Source organism: Amblyomma maculatum, chromosome 4 (assembly GCF_055883805.1).
Source record: "Amblyomma maculatum isolate TAMU_Amacu chromosome 4, ASM5588380v1, whole genome shotgun sequence".
Taxonomy (NCBI): domain Eukaryota; kingdom Metazoa; phylum Arthropoda; class Arachnida; order Ixodida; family Ixodidae; genus Amblyomma; species Amblyomma maculatum.
In genome coordinates, this window is record NC_139347.1 from 183,818,536 (window position 1) to 183,838,468 (window position 19,933).

The window sequence follows — 19,933 nt, forward strand, 5'->3', positions numbered from 1 at the left end:
GCAGACGGCAGCTCATGGTAGACTGTTTATTTACAACAGGGATTGTGAGCGTGTGGGTTCAAGAGAAGACAGGAAAACGTGGTGATGATGATAGCATGGCCTCTTTAGAAAACAAAACTGAAACTTCTGGGGCATACACCTCAGTTCAGTCGTTCAGTCGTGTCCTACTCTTCGTGACCCTATGGACCATGTCACGCCACACCTTGGCATTGAAGTCAGCCAGCTGCACATTATAAATTGTCCATACTTTCGCCATTGATGATTCTGTGTATGCGAAGAATATTTTGGCTGCCTGGTCATCATAACTACATTTAGGCGCATACGCCTGTACAACCTTCACTTTATGCTAATTTAAGATGTATGCAACTCTTTCAATACTGATATAGAGGTCATCTATGATATCAGATATATACTTATTTACAAGGAACCCTACTCCTAGTTCTCTGTTGTCCTTTAAACCTCGATAACACAATATGTGCCCGCTCTTTGGTATAGTATATGCATTACTTGGCCTTCTAACCTTACCAGGCCCTTTGATATCCAATTTCATACCCTCCAGTTTCTCTAAAAGCACTCCCAATCTATCCCAGGGTTCTAGCATTAAACGTTGCCAAGGTCAGTATTCAATCGCGGCTTGTCCGGAGCTAGAAACGTTTAGCTCTCTCCGCTGCGTCGCAGGTCTGACCGCGGCAGTGGTCAGTTGCTCCGCAGCCGCTGGAAACTGAAGCCGGGCATTTTAATAGAGCATTCATATTACTGCACAAGGGTGCCCAAATTCTTTTCCGATGAGGGAGTGAGCTTCCGAAGGAGTTTCTTGGATTCAGGTTGCACCACAAACCAGTTTATGTAAATTCCATCGACACGCGGATTTTCTTAATCCGAGGAAGAATTGCACGACACTGGAGTTCAAACCACGGTCCTCTTCAGTGTGAGGCGGGTGTTTTATCTCTACGCCATCTCTGCTCACCGGTAGTTGGACGGTATTTTGGATGGTAGATTTTGATAAATTCATGGTCAGCTTTTTTAAACAACAGAATAATGTTGTCAACCTTTAGAGCGTGAGAAAACACGCCACAGAAAAACTTTTTATTGCGATAGCGATACTACGCCAGGTTTCAGCCCATCGCGTAGTCCCGGGAAGGGCCACGTTTGACCACGAACAGCCGCAAAGAAGACTAACGCGAAGAAAGGCCGCCCTTTAATCAGCATTAGAAATAACCTCTGATTACGCATCCTCCATTGGCATTCAACTTTTTGCGTGTAAAACAACATAGATGTCTGTCGCCAACCGCTGGGGACGCCGTAAACTTACTTCATATCCCATTCGTCTTTCTCTATCAGACACTCCTATAGAAGAAAGTCCGAGGATGAAACTTCTAGGCCTAACAATTCACCAATCAGGATCAGCGACTGCTTGGCTTTCTCATGCGAAAAAGCAAGCACTTCAGACTATGAGTTTGATAAGAAGCATTGTGCCTAAAACGGGTGGCGCTGGCTCGTCTGTTGCACGCCAGTATGCGAGGGCAATTCTGGAGCCACGTATTATCGAGCCCAGCTCAAGCATCTCACAAGACCACAATGGGATCGCCTTGAAGCCGTAAACCGAGAATCTATGAGGACCATAACATGCCTTGCACCACTCCCTCCGGTAATAGCTTTACAAGAGAATGCGCAGCTCAATACCATCGATGAGCTGGTGCTGCAGCGCCGTGATGCTCGCAGACTCAAATCCGCTTTGCCCCATTCCACGCAAGTACTGAGGACATATGCAACGTCACGCAGTATTCTTCCGCCACCTGCGCTAGTTCTTCCTCCCTGGAAATTTGTACAGTTAGGAGACAACAAGCCAACTGATATCCGCAGACCAACGTCTGCCAACTCGGCATCGTTGCTTCGCAAGAGATTTGAAGAGCAAGATACTCACCTGCTTCAAGGGTTCATTGTCGAGTACGTGGATGCAAGCCTGCAAGGTTGTGAAGCCAAACCGCAATCCATGCAGAGCTAGCCATGCAGAACATAGCCTGAATCAGACCTCTACACTTCAGCTTTCGGAACCACTTACATCTTTCTGCGCTGAGCCCGTGGCAGTTCAGGAGGCGCTCTGCTCCATGGCTTCCATAACCATGCTCCCTGCGGCGCACATTTTCATCCGCATTGACGCACTTCAAGCATTACGTTTACTGCGACGTGTCAGCTGCTGCCCTAAAATATGTCAAGACATTCACCAGCTTGCCGCGCATCTTGCACTCAGTACGCATTGAGTGGGTCTCACGGGATTTGCTGCTTTCCCAAAGTCAATCAGATTTAGTGACCCGCCTCGTGAACCAAAGCTTGAAGTGGACGACACTACCCTCCTTTTATCAAGAAAGGAACACCTCCGGCACCGCACACGTGCACTTATCCCTCCGTGTGCAACAACCCTTCCCCGCGGTCTCACCCGTGTAGAGGAGGTTGCGCTTAGGAGGATCCGGGCAGGTGTCGCCCTCACACCAGCTGTCACTAGGACGTGGTCTCACTTCCGACACTTATATTCCCGCCCAGGTTGCTCGATCTGTAGAAACCAAAATGCTGAAGCCGACATTCACCCCTTGTTGTGGGACTGCCCAGCACTGAAACCAACATGAAACCAACATGAACCACCAGACGATAGCTGGCCTTTCAGCAACCAATCCTGCCTCATATATCGCTTAGACGCAGGGAACTCATCGTTGCTCACTCCTGGAATTCATAAAATCAGCTAACCTTTTTTCATTCATTTAATCATTTATTCATCCCTCATCTCATGCCCTTCTGATAGCCTGAGGCAATAAATGTCAATGAAAAAAAAAGACGAACACGAAGAAGAGGAAGAAGACGAAGGCGAAGTAGACGAAGAAGAAGGAGACGAAGACAAAGAAGACGATGAACAAGACGAAGAAGACGACAAAGAAGAAGAGGAAGAACGCTCGGTCACCTTGAGCTAATGCTTTCGCTCCACATTCGGTTCAGCAGCACTGAACCCTTCTCATTTACATGTGGACTGGTAGCTTATGATCTCGCGTCCTACTCTTAAAGCATGAGCTTAAGTGTCCCCAATAATGTAGCACCTTATACCGATAGGGCCTGACAGTGGAATAATGTAGCAGGCAAAAGAAGCTTCCGCAGTTGCTATCGCAATTCCACTAGGGTGAACCAGAGTTGAACCACAACTAATGTTTTTAACCATTACTGCTAATATAGGGGAAACGTCTGCCACAAATGTTTCTTAAAAGGGTAAATTCAGTCTGACCCTTACTCCTTTGCTTTAAGCGAAAAAATTACTTCTTAGACTTCATCTCTTACAACTAAATCTCGGCTGCTATACCTATGAATATACACGCAGGTTTTTCTACTGCTGTATAGCTGAAGTAAGCTCTGGCGTTTTACTCTCAGGTCCTATTAAGCTCTGTAGCAATGGCACGTCCCAAGGATCAATCCGCTCCCCTTTCCTTTTCAACCTTGCCTTGGTCATGCTACCTCCTAAATCGAATGCTACCAGAGGCCATCCCATACCGTATACGCGCACAATATCACCCTCTGGAATTCAACATATATTGATGACGAAATTGAATCCATACTTCATAAAGCGGGGGATGTCATTGAACGCCACGTAGCTGGAGCAGATCGTTCATGCTCCCCTCAGAAGTCTGAGCTGCTCTTGATGCGAGGCCCACGCAGCTTTGACGATCATCCTCCCATCTGCATTAGAACTAACGGCCAGCCCATGCCGGAGTATTTTCCATTAGGTTTTTGGGGCTTCTTATTTGGAGCAAACGGAAAAAACACCGACACTCTAGCTAAACTCACAGCCGCTGTCTCGCATACTGTTCGTCTCATTCAGAGCATTGGTAACATAAAGGCATGCGGGAGGCTGACTTACGACTTTTGGTCAGGCGTTTGCTATCAGTAGTTTAATATATACCCTGACTTACCCTTACCTTAGCTGCCAGGAACGGGACCGCTTTGATTGCCTTAATCGACAGGCATACAAAGAGGCTCTTCGCCTCCGTCACCGGGTCCCCACCTGCAAATGCATGACATTAGGGGTCTATAAAACTGTAAAGGAGTTCATGGAAGATCATCTTACCTCTCAGTACAAGCGCCTCACTCACACCCCCCGGAATGTCACAACCTCCACAAGGTAGGATGAGGCTTCGAAGCGACCTTTGCTGGTAAGGCGCAGCCTCCACCTCTTATCCACAGTAACATCATTGTAACCCCGCTTTCTAGGAACCTGCAGCCAATGTATCATATCGTTCGCAGAAAGGTTGGCTAAGTCCCTGCAAAAAATATTCCACAGATTGGACAGCTGTCTGTGTCGTCGTAGCAGAATACCACAATCATGATTCTATTTCGCTTGTTGTATTAAACCACTCTGGATGCAATAACGTTAGCTGTTGGGCCAGTTGGTGCATGTTGAACTTAATTCCGTCCGTGTCTACCTCCTTGTTCTTGTGTACGCGTCTTTGTGTTTCTGCTGGCGCCCCTGTGATTAAGTTCACTCTGAATGGCCGTTGGTTGCGTGCTTCATCGCCGCCAGATTATCTGAAAGGCCAAGGAGGTGGTCATAGCCTGGCGATAGCCTCCACCTTTGCAAAGACCATCTTCAGTGGCTCCAAATCTGCAACTCGTAACTTCGCCAAATGCCAAGTCTCCCCCGCCGTCTTATCCCTCCTCGATTCCACCAATCTAACTCCATCAGATGCAACTGGTCTGTGTGCCAGCGCACTCATCCCATGCAGGGAACGAGACGGCGAACAATTGCGCCCGAGGATTCGTCGACCGGGCTGTGGCGTCACCTGTTATGCGGACGGTGAGAACCCGTATGCTACGTTTCATGGCATCGCTATTCCCTACAGTTGAGGCAGACTTATCTAACCCTCGCACATATTTCCTTTACGAAACCTCAAACCGTTGTGTGGAGGAAACTCCAAACGAACACGTTACCAAACCCCGGGGGGAGATGGCTGCTCCTGGCCCTACAGGGCTGGGACTGGTAGGTCAACGCCGCTTGTGGTGGGGGCTAGTCTGCCACAGGATTTGTATCAGTTGTAGACCGTTATTGTACCTGCCACCGCTTCCGTGGTGAATGACGACTGTTGCGACGCGTGTCTTTCTGTCCCTCTTCTTTTGCTCTATTTTCTTTATTTTATTTTATAATATTTATTTTTTATTAGCTACAGAACCAGTAGCAGGCCTGTGCAGTTCTGTTTCCTTCTGCTTACAGTGGCAATAATAACAAACCCCCCATATATTCTAGCATATATCCTGAGGTGGTGGTGGTGGTGGTAAGAACATTTATTTACACAAGGGCCAGGAGGTATGTTCGGATCGGCCCATAAGGGACCGATCCTTACAAGCACTAGGTGGAGGTCCCTAGTTGGGGACCCCAGTGGCGGTTGCCGCCGCTCGGGCGCGTCCGACTAAGGCTTGTTGGGCCTGTAAGTCGTGGCAGCCGAGCAGGACCGCCTCCCAGTTCTCCCGGGTTGGGTTGGGGATGGGGGGAATAGCCGGGTTGGAAGGGCAGGCCCACACCATGTGATAGATGTCAGAAGACACCGCTCCACAGTGTGTGCAGCTGCCACTAAAGGAGGGGTCAAAATGTTTTAGGGCTGCCGGGCACAGCAATGTATTGGTGAAAAGGCGGAGAAGGAGCCGCTCATCCGCCTTTTTGAGACCTTTACATGGGCTGGGATAAAGGCGATGACAATTTTGATAGTACGTCGTGATATCTTTGAAGGTGTAGGCCGGATTAAAATCGGGTTCCTGATCGGGTAGGGAGGAGAAAACAGACCGGTGAGAGAGCGCGCGGGCGGCTGCGTCTGCTGCCTCGTTTCCTGCCAAACCCTGATGAGCAGGGGCCCATATAAGGTAGCGGTGTGCGGGTTCCGTATCCCGTATGCAATTTAAGTAAATTTTATAGGCTAGTAAGGGAGTCCAGCCTTGTCTGACGTTCCGACAGGCTCCTCGCGAGTCGGTAATTATGTATTTTGAGTCGGAATGAGAGGCCGCGAGAGCAATCGCCACCTCTTCTGCGTGTGTTGTACTTTGTGCTCTGAAGGTGAGACCGTTAATCGTTTTGCTGTTGCGAACTACAGCGGCCGTGTACCATCCCCCGTGGTGAGGGCCGGAGGCGTCTACGTAGTATACACCTGTTTTGTTGCCATAATGTCGGGCTAGGGCTTCCGCTCGTGCCAAGCGCCGACCATTATGATCTTCGTGTGACATATTCGCTGGCAGAGGTCGCACGCAGAGGGCGCGTCTCCACAATTCTGGGATGCGAAACCTGTCTTCTATGAGTGTGGTGTGTTGGATATGGAGTCGAGCAAGAAGGCGGCGACCCGACTCCGTTTGCGACAAACGCGTGTACTGATTTGTAAGGTGCGCCTCCCGGAGCTCCCGGAAAGTATTCACCACCCCAAGGGCCATAAGACGGCTGTTTGAAGTAGTGATGGGTAGGTCTAGGGCACGCTTGATAATTTTGCGAAGGATAACCTCAAGGGCATCCTCCTCTTGTTTCCGTAGGTGGAGATAAGGTGTCGAATATAGAATCCGACTGGTCACGAAGGCGTTTGCCAGCCGCAAGGCATCCTTACTTCGCAACCCCCCGCGTTTGTTTGAAACCCGGCGGACCATGCGGCCCACCTGGTCCCCCACCTTACGGAGTTTGGCCAATGTAGTGTCTGACCGTCTGTGTTTGTGTATGTAGAGTCCGAGTACCCGTATCTCGTCAGCTTCGTGTATGGGACCACTGTCTAAAGAAAGAGTGATTTGAGTTGTGCACTTTCGCGAGGGGCGGAGGTGCACAAATTCTGATTTTTGTGGGTAACACTGAAGACCACAGCGACGGGCGTAGCGGTCTACTATCGTCGCCGCTGTTTGCAGGCTGGTTTCAATGTCCCCGATACTGCCATGCGTGGCCCACAGGGTGATGTCATCGGCATACAGGGCGTGCTGCACACCAGTGACACCATCGAGCTGGGCAGGCAGGTGCATCATAGCCAAATTGAAGAGCAGCGGGGAAAGTACTGCGCCTTGGGGGGTTCCCCGCGTGCCGAGTAGGTAAGGACCATGCTCATTATCTTGGATGCGAATGTAGGACTGACGATCCGTGAGAAATTGCTTGATGTATTGGAATGTGTTGAGACCACAGTCGGTCTGGCTTAGGTGGGTGAGTATAATCTCGTGTGTTACATTATCAAATGCCCCTTTGAGATCTAAGGCGAGTACTACCCGGTCATTATGGGGGCATTCGAGTGGGTCAAGGACTTCCCGATTGAGTTGCAGGAGGACATCTTGAGCGGATCTGTGTGGGCGGAATCCGAACATGGTGCCTGCGAATACATGTTTTTGTTCAAGATATTCAGATAGCCGGTCTCGCACCATCGTCTCCATTAGTTTGCCCACACAGGAGGTGAGAGAGATGGGACGGAGGTTATCTGTGTCAATTGGTTTCCCTGATTTAGGAATAAAGGTTACCAGAGCCGTTTTCCAGTCGCTTGGCAGGGGGGTGTCCCCGCGCCAAATCGCATTGATGTAGTCAAGGAGGGACTGGTATGCCGAGTCGGGCAGGTTCGTCAAAAGTTTGACGGTGACATTATCCCTTCCCGGGGCAGTGCCCCGTTTCATTTTGGCAAGAGCCGCCCGCAGATCATGGAGTTGGAAAAGTTGATCCAGCTCTGTGTTCTCTCTGCCTGCATAAGAGTATGATGATCCACGGGGGTCTTGGGCTGTACACAGATACTGGTCCCGGAGTTTCTGTGCCAGTTGAGTAGTGTTGCCAGAGAAAGCATGTATGGCTCTCTGCAAATGTTTCTGTGTTTCGGTTCGTGTTTGGGTTGGGTCGATGAGGGCTCGAAAGAGGCTCCATGTGCTGCGGCTAGACATTTGTCGCGCGGCCGTGTTGCATCTATCCACCCAGTTGGAGTCGGCGAGATGGGCCGCGTACTCAGCCGCTTTCTGGGTGAGCTCGGCAATTCGAGCTTTAAGCTTTCTGTTGTGTTTCTGGCGTCGCCAACGGCGGACGAGGCTGCGACGGGCTTCCCAGAGGTGTAGGAGGTGGTTATCCACGTCCGTAACCGCCTCTGAGAGCTGGATATGTGTTTCATGCGAGCGAAGGTGTGTCAGCAGCTGTTGGGACCATGCTGAGTAGCCCTGCTCGGAAATGGGTGTGTTATCAAGTGAGTCAAAATTTTGCCTGAATTTCGTCCAATCTGGGATACGGGCTTGTGTTGTGGGACGTTTGAGCGGGCGTGTGTGTATTGTAATGTTAAGGATGCAGTGGTCACTACCGAGGGTTTCCTCGGTGTTGAGCCAGTCTGCGTGTCTTATGTTGCGAGTGAAGGTTAAGTCCGGACACGTATCCCGTGTCACGGAGTTTCCTAACCGTGTTGGGCAGACCGGGTCAGTGTGGAGGGTGAGGCCCAATGTGGACGCAAGTTCCGCCAACTTACGTCCGCGCGACTCCTCCTTGCGATACCCCCACAGCTGACTGGGAGCGTTAAAGTCGCCCACGATCAGGAGGAGGTCGGCTTCTCACCCTGTATACTACCACTATAGTGCCTAGAATATACTAGGCACTATAACTACCACACATACCTTGAGTACCTTGAGCTTGCCCTCAGAACTCCCCTCCCGCCGGGCGTAATTCCGTCTCCTTAACGGTAGGGACCCGCAATTTCTTTCTCTTCACTGGTTGCCTCTGAGCGGGTTAAACGGCAATTGTTACCGAGAAATGTGTGTGCACGCAACCTAAAGGGAACCTACACTCACTGAAGGCAGGAGATGGCTACGGTGAAGGTAATTGAATAGTGTTACCGTTGTCATGTCCACTCACTGAAGGCAGGAAATGGTTACGGTGAAGGTAATCGGCTGACGTTAAATGCGCTCTTATTCATTTTTACAATATTTCCGCTTTCTGTCGCCAGGTGACGCTGCTCGGTGGACCCTACCGTTGAGAGAACGGAATCACGCTCCCGCAGGTTTATAGCTTTCGAATCAAGATTACTGGGAAGCCACGTTGCTCACGTCTGCCTAGGACACAGATCCTGGTCCTGACAAGAGCGCGAAGTCGCCGAGCGCGGAATAGCTTACGTGCACTTGGTGGGGCTATAGCCCCAGATTATATTACTACTTCCTGTCGACGGAAATATAGTGCATCCTCCTCCACGCGTAACACTAAATTGCGTAACACTAAATTTAGCTTCAAGTTACCTTAAGTGTGGCTGTCCCCGATGCCATAGCCTCCACCTAAAAATACACTGCAACTCCCTTCCCCAAAATCTAACTTGAGCGGTGGTGCAATGGTAAGACGCCAGACTACTGCCCCGGAGTACCTGGGTTCGATTCCGACCACCGGCGGCTGCGTTTCGATGGATGCAAAACGAAGTGGTGTCCGTGTGCTGTGCGTGTCAGCGCACGTTAAATATCCCCAGGTGGTCGAAATTACTCCGGCAACCTCCACTACTTCAACTCTTTCCTCTACTACTTCAACTCTCTCTCTCTCTCTCTCTCTCTCTCTCTCTCTCTCTCTCCGTTTTCACGCCCACCTTCCGGTGTCCACAGAAAAAAAGTGAGACAGTTACCGCGCCTTTCCCTTCATATAAATCAATCCCTTTCCTTACGTCGCAGCACAGGTGTCAACAGAACAAGTGTGGCAGATACTGCGGCTTTTCTTTCCATTGAACCAATTACGAAAACAGAGAGGCAGCTCATTGCTGTGCGCTGTCAGGACACGTTAAAAACCCCTGGAATTACTCCGCAGGCCTTCGTTATGTGACGTGTTTCACTCCCACCATCTACCTACCCTCACACGCATTTCAGGTGCTCACTAGGAGTCTCACAGATACGGCGCTTTTTCTTGCTTTTAAACCAGTTTAACTTTACAAGAACAATACCCCAGCAGCACACAACACGGGGCCCCTAGGACCCTTGGGGCAACCACTATCAAGCGGGCAAGCGGGCTCGCCCCTGTTTAACCCATTTGGGCATCATAAAGGGGTGGCAACGGCTAATTGGGTACGTATTCCCACATCATGCCCTCAAGTCTATCTCGTTGGGGATTTTTGGGCAGATTGAAAGCACACTTGGGCGTAATGTAAAAACAACCAGCGATAAATAAATGAGGCTGCCCTGCGGCGGGGTATGCGCACACGCTACTTACGTGGGTCCATTGTGGTGAGCTTGAGAGAGACTGGACGGAATTGTGGACTTCATGTAGAAATTTAAAATAGTATAGACTTCATGTAGTATGTAGACTTCATGTAGACTTCATGCAGACTTCATGTAGTATAGTATAGACTTCATGTAGAAAACCAAAACCAAACCAAATGAACCAAAACCAACTAGCCCAGCAGCAAGTGCTTCATGTAGAAAGTTCCTGGGCTATCCTAACGGGGCTGCCCACTCCAAAAATCTATAGGTTCTGCCTGCGCAGCCGCAGGGTTTAAAGCAGTCATGCCCGCTTGATGACGACATCGGTCTTTTTCCGGGCACCTCAGGACAGATGCGACGCAAATGTAGGCATTAAGTAGATAGAAGATGGGCTAATCCAAATTGGGCTGCCCAGTCCAACCCGAATAGGTTCTATTGGGCCGCATGACTCTAAACACGATGATGTGCGCACGTTGTCCGCACGTTGTCCGCACGACGTTTTGGGTCAATTGCGGGCAACTGAAATACATGTTAGCGCTCAATGTGGCACAATAAGATCAGCCTAATTGGGGCTGATCATTGAAGTCCGCAGTGGTTCTCTAATTGTCCGTAGCCGGCCTTAACACTCCCCAAATCCTTCATCCTATATTGAAGGACGGTATTTATTTATGTAATTCATATTATACGTGCTGGTAACTGTCTCTTTTGGAGTTTTCACATAACACTTCTAAGCATCATGTGGTAGCTAAAGACTACCTTTTTGACTCTTGCAACTATGTCAATTGTGCAGTTTTGATATGCACCAGTAATTTTTCCGCAATAAGAGTGTGTACTTAACTACCTCTGAACCTTCCCTACGTCATTATTCTTCGATGTGGAGCGCCTAAAAAATTTTAGACCAGTGGAAAATGTGGCATAGCCCATATTATAGCGTTGAAAATCAACTCCTCCTAGGTTGCCCAGAACAGAATAGCAGATAAAGAATTTGTGCACAGTGCTTCCCCATTAGTTATTGGAACTTGGGCAGTCCCGAAAATATTTGCTCGCACATGAGGCCCACAAGAGCCCACGCCTGTACTTTTTGGGTATTGGAGGGGTTAACCGACAGGAACATTAAAACGGTGGTCATGCAGCGGAACTCGCTTGTACAAAAGTAGCGGTTCATTCGTGATTTGGGTATCCTGGCCATATTCGGCTATCTGGACCGAATGTCGGCAGCATACCCGAAGTTAGAGTAGTCACCGGTTTATTATCCGGTTACGTTAATAAGCGGGTGTGTATTCGGTGGCGCTCATGTCTGTTTTAAATTAAGATCTTCACTGTGCCATGTCATGGTAAGGTCACCCTGCGAAGCAGGAGTCGGTACCGCGCATGCACCGAGCAACAGGTGCGTCGCGCTTGACCTCATAGTTGCGCCGCCACCGACCCAACAGCCACGCTGCTCCATATTCTCCGTGCTGGAACGCTAACGTGGACATGAATGCTCACTTTAATTTGCTCATATAGCTAGATTCCAGCCATGAATAAACCTGCACCCTCTGGATCCAATGGAGGCGAAAAGTAAAAGCGTCCGTGTGCTGTGCAATGTCAGTGCACGTTAAAGATCCCCAGGAGCTCGAATTTACTCCGTAGCTCTCCACTACCCCCTTCTTTCTCGAGATAAAGAAATATAGAGAAATAACATTTATTTGCAGGCTCAAAAGGTCGACCAGTCTCCTAGGCTCAGCTCTCTCCCAGCCACGTCATTCCCCTCAGCCATTGACCTGGATCTACAGCGGCCAGGTCAAGACGGATGACTTCACGTTGTCCTTTTTCGTCCTTTTTGAGAAGCAGTGGCTCTTAGGACTCATCTGTTTTGTCAAGTTCTCCAAATCTAGGACACTTCTATATCATGTGGATCATGTCCGCTATGCCCTCGTAACGTGTGCACCTGGGGATAAACATTTTCGGGTGCGACTTGCTGTAAAGCAGGGAGATTCGGGTATACTGCAGTTTGTAGCTTACGCCACATAACCTCCTCCCTTTTAAAGAGTTGCTTACAATGCTTTTGGAAATATTGATCTGCCTAATTTTTAAAGATTAAAGATATCTTGGTATATACGAGTTGGCAGTCCGACGGAGTGCTTGCTCTGGCGCTATCATGCTGCGTCTTTCCTAGGAAAAGGCCATCGCTGTTCACTCTTCGGCTAAAACCGCGCCCTGGGCTTCTTGCTGTGCTGAGCTGGGAAGAATCGGATCACCTAGCCACGCATGCGCGGACACCGTACCAGCTCATCGCTTTTGCATGGACTACGCCCCCGGATGAAGCTCTTATCTGGGACACACCAAGCTATTTAAGCAGCTGCACCGGATTGGCCGGTCGCAGTCCGACGGAGTGCTTGCTCTGGTGCCAACATGCTACATCTTTCCTAGGTGAGCATTGTTGCTTTCATTGTGAAAATTCGGTTTCTGCACTTCGCCGGACTGCGATAGTGCCTATTTGGTGCCTATTTATTTCGTTGATTTTTCTTTTGCTTACCATCATGTCTGCTGCAACCAGTGATACAAATTGTCCTACTTGCTCAAAACCAGTGCAGCGGGGCAAACCGAGCTTACAATGCAGTGAATGTAAATGTGTTTACCATACGGGAAAGTGCACTGGCGTGTCTAAAAAGCAGATAAAACAGGATTGGATATGCAACTCATGCGTAGATATTCAGTCATCTGAGCTTGAGGAAGAGGACGATGACTCTCAGCAGCCGACTCTTAAACAGGTCATATCCGCAATACGTGCATTGAGCACCAATCTTTCAGAAGTCAACTCACGAGTCGACAAGCTTGATAAGACCATACAACAGCAGTCTGCTAAAAATGACACAGTAATTGAACAGATCCAAGCGGAAGGTAAAATTATTGAAGGAATTGAACAGTCAATCGATCTGCTTTCAAATAAGTATGATGAGATGAAGACTGCTCTCAATACTCACAAAGTCGAGGTTGCAGCACTTGATAACCGTGCAGCAGACTTTGAATCTTTGCTGACTGCCAAAAACCAAGAGTTAGCGGAGCTTCACAACGCATTTACGAACCTTGACTCATGCTCTAGGAGGAACAATGTAGAGATACATGGGGTTGCTCAGACAGACAAGGAGGAGCTCCCTGTCGTGTTAAACGAACTAGCGTTGAAACTTGGCGTCTCTTCGAACACACTTGATCAGGTTGATTCAATGCACAGACTGCCTGCTCAGAAGAAAAAAATACCTCCCATAATCGTGAAGTTCAACACTCGGGCCCCTCGAGATGAATGGCTCAGTAAGAGATACACGTTAAGTTCAAAATATATTTTTGTAAATGAAAACCTACCGCAGTACACGAAGCACATGTTCTGGAAGGCGAAACAGACAGCTAAGATGCTGTCATTTAAGTTTGTTTGGATCAAAAACGGCAAGGTCTATATGACGAAGGCGGAAGGTCAGGGAGCTGTTAAGGTCTTAAATGAAGGGGACTTGTTGAACCTACACTAAAGATGTTCAATACATTTGATTCATTTTCTAATTGGACTGAGGTAAGAGCTGAACCTAGTGTTCAGAGAAAACAAGTACTGGACCTCGTTCACGTGAACGCAGAAGTATTAAACGTCACTGGAACTTACTAAACACTTACTTGGCTTAGCCACTTACATATCTGGACATTCTGTTGCTGTCTGAGGCCAATATAGATCAAGCTGAATCTGAAACATTTAGACTTAACGGCTTTAATTCCTTTTCGCGCTGTCGGGAATCGAGTAAAGGTGGAGGTATCATGGCGTATGTTAGAAAGAAATGGCTTACTGAAATTATTCCATTTGAATTTACCGCAGCTGAAGCCATCGCTTTCTCAGTGAGCAATTCTGAACTGAAATTGTTTGTCATTGCTATATACAGGCTGCCCCCAAGCTCCGACCTTCACACATTTTGCGATGAACTGTCATCATTGATTGGTTCGTGCGGAACGAGAACTTAGTGATAGCTGAAGATTTAAATATAGATATCAGCCAAACTCGAAAACGTGGCACTGCCGTTTATTTGGATTTACTTAATTGCGAGCTATGGAACTGAAAACAACATTCACAGTTACACTAGATAGGAAATCATGGGCAATAGGTTGACCAGGTCGTGTATTGACCACATAGCCTCGCGCTCTAATACTTTAGAAATATCTCCTGGTGTTATACATCAAAAGGTTGCTGATCATTATTTTACAGCTTTATCCATTTTTGACAATTCTCATCAGGATAGGAGGGAAGTAAACACAATAACTATTTTTGATAATGCGATAGTGGATGAATTAGTTCAGACTTCGGACTGGGACGGTCTAATTAATTCGAGTCACACAGAGGCATACGAGGGCCTTTTAAGGACTTTTAATAAAATATTTGCCATTACAACGCGTCAGGTCAAGATAAGACGCAGGAATCCGGAAAAAATGGATAACCAGTGATGTTTTAAAGTTATATGAAAAGGGCAGATTGTGGAACTCGTGCAAAAAGAACCCAGATGACTCTGCTCTCAAGCAGGAGTACCGTGCAGTTAGAAACAGGCTCACCGCTATGTTAAAACTTAGGAAAAAACAGTTCTTTACAGCTGAATTATCGCATTGACGGCGTAATGTGCTAAAGAAGTGGGACACTTTGAACGACCTGCTGGGCAGGCCCAGTCAACAATCTTTAGATGAAAAACTTATTAGAGCATTTCCACGTGAATCGCATCAAGATATCGTGAATTCATTTAAGGTTTCTTTCACCGCTTCGATAGATAAACTGAAACAGAATGCCCCTAAACCCCATCCGGGTTATATCGAATTGCCATTGCTCAACTTTGCTTTTCTTCCGTCAACTGATACAGATGAGCTGCGCACAGTGCTTGCTTCCTATTCTGCCCACAGACCTCCGGGACATGATAAAATTAGAGGGCGAGATTTGCTAAAAAACTTCAACAAAATAAAAAAAGTTAGAGCCATCATGCGTGTGGCGCACGGAATAAGATGGTCAGGGCCTGGCCTCCGAGATCTTCATAGCGCCGGCTCGGATCGGCAACGATGTTGACGATGAACTGCGACTGTAACTTGAGGCCCGCGCGTTTCGGCAAGGTGGCTGGCAGCACTTCTACGTCCCGGAAGGATTAATACAAAAAAATGACTATAGCAAGTTGCTCGATAACGCTATCGCGTTCCATTCTTAAAGGCCAAGCTTAGGCGTCCTCCAAATTTTTCAAGTATATTTTTTTGTTTGAAACCTAGTTTCGTTTCCTGTAAACACAAGGCTACGGGTAAGTATGTGGCTAACATAACTCTCATGTCACTTATGTTATGTTAAAGACCCCTGAAATTCCAGTGAATGAAAGCCATTGCGTGTTGTATATGCCGAGTAGGGTACATTTAGGTTTTACTTCAGGCCCCTTGAATTGGGGCTTCTCTCTTTTTGTCTATCTAAAGAGCGCCGTCGCCGTCTGATGTTGACGGTAAGGGCTACTTTGGTTGGTCTACACTACATCTTCAGATGCGGTGGACATTCGCGTAAAACACGTGTAAGTGCTTGTGTTTAGCGTCGCCGTGTGGTCAGAGGACTTGGAGTCCCCTTGGCTGGAGGTGCGTGCAGCCTGTTGTGCGGTTGGTGGCACAGGGACGCCACTGCCACTATGGGCAGAGATGGCCTTTCCCCAGGTTCACTTTTCGTGACCTGGGCAGGTGCATAAGGCTGTTGTGGTGCCGTGCCCTCTCGCGCCACAACAGAGTAGGGAAGTGTTTAGATTAAACCCGCTGTCGTGTTTCCTTGAATGTCATGTCTTCTTTTACTTTAATTTCAGTTTCTTATCTTGTTTCCATGTAGGATCTGACCACGAATACGCAGAATGTTTGCCTTCTCAATTTTCCACAACGGTGTACTTCAGCTTCACATTTTATTGCGAGAGCAGTACTACGTTAGGTAGAACCGTTCTTTAGCGTGGCCTGTGCTCCGTGCTCCATCGCGCCGTGCGCCACTCAGCCACAGCTGGCGCGCCGTCGCCGTGGCAACACCATTGCCGTAGCAACGCGATGATGTTCGCTTACTCATGCGCTCGCTCCGCGGCAGTTCCCCAAATTTCGATGCCTGGGCGCAGGCATCTTAGTTTGATTGTGGCGCCCCATATGAGCCAAACTGGGAAAGTCTGCTCCGGCTCCTCTTGACGCCATCTTGGGCTGTGCTGTGCGTGTTGATGCTGCAATGCGGCAGTGTAAAAGTGCTATTTCGCGGTGCTCTTGAAAGCTACCCGACACCTTGGTGCTATTTTGTACTTCGTTTCAGTGCGCCAGCAAACCATGTGCAATCCGTTTGGCATGGCGGTGCTGGTTGAAACAGCCATAGCGGCCGGGGCGACTGCGAAGGGCCGCGCTCCTTTTCCGCAGGCCGAACTCGTCAGAGTTAACTGTGAGGATGTATGTGTTGTATCTTTCACGATACATGTATTTTCAAATATATTTTATGATCGCAATTTCAACTGTACACATAAACACATCACGAATGAACCGTAGCTACCGAACGCGGAATACAAATACTAAGATGCTTTCCAATCATCGCCGCATTGATTTAACGTGAAGTGCGATCCATTTCAATATACGATCAAGCTGTCCTGCTTCAACAATGTGTACTTTCAAGTTAAACCGTGGTTCAAGAACAGCACATAGAAGAAGTAGCGTCTAAAGTACCATCCGTCCACGTTTTTATACAGCCTTGGTCCCGCGGCGCAACGACACCGTATCCCCATTTCGTACGAGTATCGTTTGCTCGAAGTATTGTTGAGAAAAACGTCGAAAAACGTGCCCTCTCAGCTTCTCCGTGAATGAAGAAAATAAATTCGCGATTCATTTGTAGCGGCGCCCACGAAAGCGGCGCCGTCCGCTGGCGAGGCGAAGGACGGCACCCTCACCGAGCGCTACTCCCTAGTCAACGCTAGGCCTAAATCGTTTCGCGTCGAAGGCACATTCGACGGCGCTTTGTGATTGCTCAACGCTAGAGTAAATGGCCTCTCATTAAACTGCCTTACTGCCGATCCCATTGTAGCAGTAAAAGAAAGATGTAAATATCGGTGACGCTTTAGCAACGGAGCCAGCGTGCAGACATGAGATGAGCAGCGCGCAGCACCAGTGGCAATGTGTTGCGAAAGTTGTTTGTATTGCAATTATCAATAACACGGGATGGTTCAAAAATCCACAAGAAAGATTTTTTTTGTCGGCTTATTGTTTAAGTAAAGAACAGAGTTTGGCATGCTCTTTTTGCGCTGGAGGAATAGATCCACCGTGTCGTTGGCGCGGAGGGCTTGCGGGGGCACGGCCTGCCCGGCGTGCGTGTTTACTACGGTGGAAGAAGTAAAGTAAGCATCATATTCGTGAGTCCGTCATTAGTACTAAGTCTATCTGGCGTACACAAAACGTTTATAGGCGTATTAAATCAGGATCGACTGGAAAGTGGTGAAGCAGAAACATACTACAGCCTTAACTTGGACTGCCGTTGCATGCTTCCCGCATACGCTCTCGGCAATCATCTTGTGATTTCTTTGATTGTGCAGTGCACGATCCCGCATTGCTGTCCCGATGACATTACTGCTAAAAGGGGCGCTACAAAGGTATTTAAGTCTCTTAAACGACAATATACCAAGGTGCAAGGCCGCTCTGCCATGCATGAAGCGCGCGAATGCACAGCCCACTAGGTACTGGCAACAATGGGCCGGCGCAAAGAATCTGTTTAGAGAGTATTTTCCTCCTCTCCTTCTTGCTCTCGGTAAAACGGTCTATAGACCGTTTTCCCGGTGAGGAGGAAAATAGCCTTGAGCCGCAGGGCACGGCGCCGCACCTTCTCTCTGGTATGTGGGGATGCGATGATAGCAGCGGGGGCGCCAGGGCATTCTATGGAGAAAGCGCACGCTCTGCGCACTCTTTTGCACACAAAGTGTCTTTATAGACGAAAAGTGTCTAAGCTGGTTAGATGATGCGAGCGATGCACTATCTTTGCAGCTTTATTTTATATTTGCTAGGCCTTTTACATACCCCCTTCCTGTTATTTTTTTTTAGCTCCTTTCTTCCGCCGGCCGCAGTTCAGCTGCTGAGAGGTGCCGCGGCAAACAAAATCTTTTTTTTATTCGGTTGTTTGAATTACCAAAAAGATAACAACCAAACGAAGATGATTAACAGAAAATGAATTGTTAAGAGCGGTGGTATGAGCGTGCGTCGCTCTGCGCTGTTCCAGTTCCAACTCTTTCATTTGGACGAAGCGAGCAGCCTCTGAATGTCATTACCCAACCGACAGTGTTTCGCCTTGGCTGCCTTTTGTGCGAGTTCGGAACACTGTGTTTGTAGAGAATACCAGTGCAACAACTCCAGCCTTTGGGATGGCATTCCTTACGGCAAACATTTACGAGAAGCCGCCTGGTAAAGATAAACTATTTCGATGTAGTCACCTGGAGGTTTATGAAAGTATGAAAGAACGTATCCCATTTTAAGAGAACAATGCCTAATCAATTGGTTGTCAACTTAGTATTTAGTGAAACAGCGCTTTAAAAAAAACACGCATCTCGTAAGCATTTGCTTCCGATAATTAATTGGAAAGCAGTGATTTCTTGAAGTAAGAAAATCTTTCGACGACAAATGACGTATAAAAGCTACTTTCGCTGAAGTCATTATGGGAGATAATTTAAGGTCACTATTCAATAAGTATTCCATTTTCCGTTTCATCTGGATGACAGCATGACGGCAGCATCAAAGAAACGCAGCTAGCGGCCAGTCAAAGAAATTGCAAGTAGCAGCTCCCGCCGTCGACAATTCATCGCCACTCCACTCACATACCGGTAACCGGTAGTTGAGTCACGTAGGAATGCTGAAATCCGATTTATTTATTTTATTTATTGTACCCTCAGGGCCAAAGATATTACAGAGGGGAGTAGGCCATATAGAATACCACAGTACATACAATAAAGTGAATGTTATAAGAGCGCAAACTCAATTTTCTTTAGAATAAACAAAATTAGCTAGTGCATCGCGAAAACGCTACTTATCTTCAACGGCTGCAATATTGGATGGAAGGCGGTTCCACTTGACGATGTCAGGGGAAGGAAAGACTAAAAAAAAAAAGCTTTGGTGCAGCATTTAGCGGTTCCGACCTTGTAACGGGGATCGTGCGACGCGAAATGTATTCAGGTGGTGAGATGTAGTCGTCGTGTAGCGTGTCGTAAGGATATATCTTGTGGAATAGAGTTAAGCGATTGATTTTTATGCTAGATTTTAAGGATGGGAGGGAGAGATTAGCTTTCATGGCTGTGATGATCGCGGTACGGTTATAATATGAAAGAACTGCCTGGTAGTGGGCGCTTGAATTCCTTTGTCACCCAACAAAAGTAGCCTAGGGCAGAGTAAAAGGATCTGAAATGGGTAATGAATCCTTAGGAATAGAACCCCAGTAGAGGTGTGCAAACTCCAGCATAGCCGATCCAGCAGTAAACAGTATATGAATGATCGGCTGACGAAACAAATGTAGTGAGATTAGCATTACTTCTAAATACGACATAAAATGGCGATATTCGCTTGCTTTTATTGCTCAAAATGTTACGGTAGTTCGTCCCTAGAAATCATTAAAGGATAAAAAATAGGTTAAATGGCCATGACTTGCTTGCTTCACCACCCTCGCGGCCAGTGTGGCGCCACCGCTTCTCTGTTGCACATAAAAGTTACACACTAATTGTAATCAGGTTTGTAGCCTTCAGCCGACGTGATCAGG

The 19,933-nt window shown here is 47.9% G+C and overlaps 1 long non-coding RNA gene across 1 annotated transcript in view; it reads left to right on the plus strand.

The window, feature by feature from the left end:
- Positions 1-12,538: 12,538 nt before the first annotated feature.
- LOC146193806 (uncharacterized) overlaps positions 12,539-19,933 on the plus strand; it is a 31,854-nt gene continuing 24,459 nt past the window's right edge. The window contains exon 1 of the long non-coding RNA XR_014706484.1: positions 12,539-12,582. This is a non-coding gene — a long non-coding RNA (uncharacterized LOC146193806). The remainder of the gene's footprint in view (positions 12,583-19,933) is intronic.